General features: G+C 40.2%; 1 non-coding gene across 1 annotated transcript; it reads right to left on the bottom strand.

Moving 5' to 3' along the window:
* Window positions 1-1,294: 1,294 nt before the first annotated feature.
* Window positions 1,295-1,400, bottom strand: LOC120279790. Its single transcript, XR_005542090.1, has one exon. It is a non-coding gene; the product is annotated as a small nucleolar RNA R71 (small nucleolar RNA).
* Window positions 1,401-2,801: the final 1,401 nt, after the last annotated feature.

Below are 2,801 nucleotides of genomic sequence, written 5' to 3'. Positions count from 1 at the left end.
AGTAAAGAAGATCTCAATCAATAAAGATGAGGAACCTTGGTAATGCTCCCCCTAGGATCTAAATTGAAGCTCGAGACATGCTAAATGCTTCTAAAACAATTTTAATGAGTCGAGGTAATCCAAGAACAATTGGCCCTTGCCTCCAAGTCATCAATACTAATCTCCGACAAGGTCCCGGTGGAGAAATCGCTCAATCTCAACACCTCAAACCCCATATGACCACAACAAGCTTTAGGTATACCTGAGATTGAAACCCATTCCTAAGGATAGATCTAACCCTACTTCTAGGCGAAAGATCCCTAACCCCCAATCAGGTCTGATAAGTGCACTTGTGGGAAATCAATCAAGTTTTTGGCGCTATTGCCGGGGACTTTAAGGAATTCTAGGAAACTTTTAGCTTATTGCTCTAGCCATTTCATTATTTACTCATTTTATCATTTCTTTTCTTTTATTTTCTTTTGCTCTTAACTTTCTTCCATCCTCCTTGGTTTTGCAAGGTAATGTGCATGACACACTCAAATCCATCGACTTTGATTACATTGGATAGTGAAATTGAAAGAACCTTTCATCGGAGATTGAGAGAAAGTTGGTGAAGGTTCTGATAAGTGCACTTGTGGGGAATCAATCAAGTTTTTGGCGCTGTTGCCGGGACTTTATGTAATTCTAGGAAACTTTTAGCTTATTGCTCTAGCCATTTCATTATTTACTCATTTTATCATTTCTTTTCTTTTATTTTCTTTTGCTCTTAACTTTCTTCCATCCTCCTTGGTTTTGCAAGGTAATGTGCATGACACACACAAATCCATCGACTTTGATTACATTGGATAGTGAAATTGAAAGAACCTTTCATCGGAGATTGATAGAAGTTGGTGAAGGTTCGGGTGCACAAAACATTAAATTGAGGATAGAGAGTCTTCAATCATGGCCGAAGAGTGATGCCCTTTGTCCGAATATGAAAGACCTCAATGAAGAGTTTAGTGTGTAAGCACCAACCGTGGCATCCAATAATTTTGAAATTAAAGCAAGTACAGTCAGTATGGTCCAAAACTCATTTCAATTTAATGGTCTTGCAAATGAGAATTCACATGACCAGCTTTCCCGGTTCCTCCAAATTTGCTCTACATTCAAGATAAATGAGGTGTCAGATGATGCTATCCGATTGAGGCTATTTCCATTCAGCTTGATAGATGGGGCATATCGTTGGCTTATATCTTTATATCTAGGGTCAATAAAATCATGGAAAGATATGGTTGAGAAATTCCTTGGGAGGTATTTTCTGCCAAGCAAAGCTGCCAAATTTAGACAAGAAATTTCGGTATTCGAAAAAGGGAAGTCCGAGACATTGTTTGAAGCATGTGAAAGATTCAAGGATCTCCTTAGAAGCTGCCCCATCATGGTTTTTCTTCATGGATATGACTATAGATTATCTACAATGTGCTGAACTATGCTACTCGCCAACTCTTTGATGCCGCGGCGGGTGGATCACTTAGGAATAAGTACCCTAACGAGGCTGAGCAATTACTTGAGTCTCAAGGGATCCACATCCATAGGCCTTTGCATTTCATTGTTATTCTTGCTTGCTCATTACTTGTTTTCTCTAATTTGTTGATAATCTTGTATTTAGCTTTAATTGCATCTAGTAGAGTAAATCCGTTCACTTAAGATGTTAGGCTAGATAATAGGTCGAGAAGGAGTAATAGGAGATCCTTAGGCATGTGGAATATGATCCTTATGTCTTCACACGAGGTATTACTTGGTGATCCCATACACTTGCGTTGTCAATCAATAGGGTTTACCACTTGGAATCCCTAGAGCTTCATGTAACCCCACACAGTGTGAGGCGTTGAGAGTATCCCTTTCCGCCGGGGCATAGGGTAGGGTTAGTCACGGTTGACCTTAAGTTTGGGACCGTGTGTCTTGGGATGTCCACGAATTATTAGACATTAGTTAGGAGGCATAATGATGAGTCTTGCACTTGAAACAATAGTCATAGGGTGAGCAATGTCCAGGTGCCCCATTATATATCGATTGCCTTTACTTATTTCTATTGCGTCTCTTTCTTCTTTTTTATTTCATTTGCATTGATATTGTTCACATAACTCCTCAATTGTTTTCACTATATTAAATAGAAATACTTGTGTTTCCAAGCACGATTCCCTGTGGATAGGACTATCCACTCACCAGGGTACTTGATTACTTCGACAACCCTTGCACTTGCGTTACACACACGCAAGAGGTGTGTCATTAATCTAGCAAGAAGTCTGTGCAGAAGGGTACTTCTCAGCCAGACACACTCAAGACACTTGTGTCCATGCCCCTGAAAACCCAAGCCAAGGGCAATTTTATTGAAGAATAGGTGACACAAGCTGGGTGCTCCTAACATGATCGTATCACATCATTGAATGGTCAAGACATAACAGTGTCCCTTCCACTGAAGTTTCCAGACAGAGACACTGCATTTCACTTAGTTTTTCCTCGACATGACACGGTCTGGACAAGCTCATGCGCAGACCGTGTCGAGCCCGAATCTTCTCTTATTAACTATAATTTTTATGGTTTCCTCTCTATCCTTTGTTTGAGGATCTACTTCTTCACTTGGAAGACATTGATGAGAGTGAAGATCAAGCTTATTAACCCTTTCTAAGGCATCAAGGAGTAAGTTGGAGGCACAAGGGAAGTGGTGCTAGCACATGGAGTTCAACATTGGAGTCAATCTCGAAGAAAACATAGTCATGTCTTCTTTTTTTATATCTAGTGTTATCTCATTCATATTGTACTCACGCATGAGGGGCTAGCTAGCC

This window comes from Dioscorea cayenensis, chromosome 16 (genome assembly GCF_009730915.1).
Source record: "Dioscorea cayenensis subsp. rotundata cultivar TDr96_F1 chromosome 16, TDr96_F1_v2_PseudoChromosome.rev07_lg8_w22 25.fasta, whole genome shotgun sequence".
In the NCBI taxonomy this organism is placed as follows: domain Eukaryota; kingdom Viridiplantae; phylum Streptophyta; class Magnoliopsida; order Dioscoreales; family Dioscoreaceae; genus Dioscorea; species Dioscorea cayenensis.
Note: the sequence above shows the minus strand (reverse complement) of the source record. Positions and strands in the feature narration are given on the sequence as shown.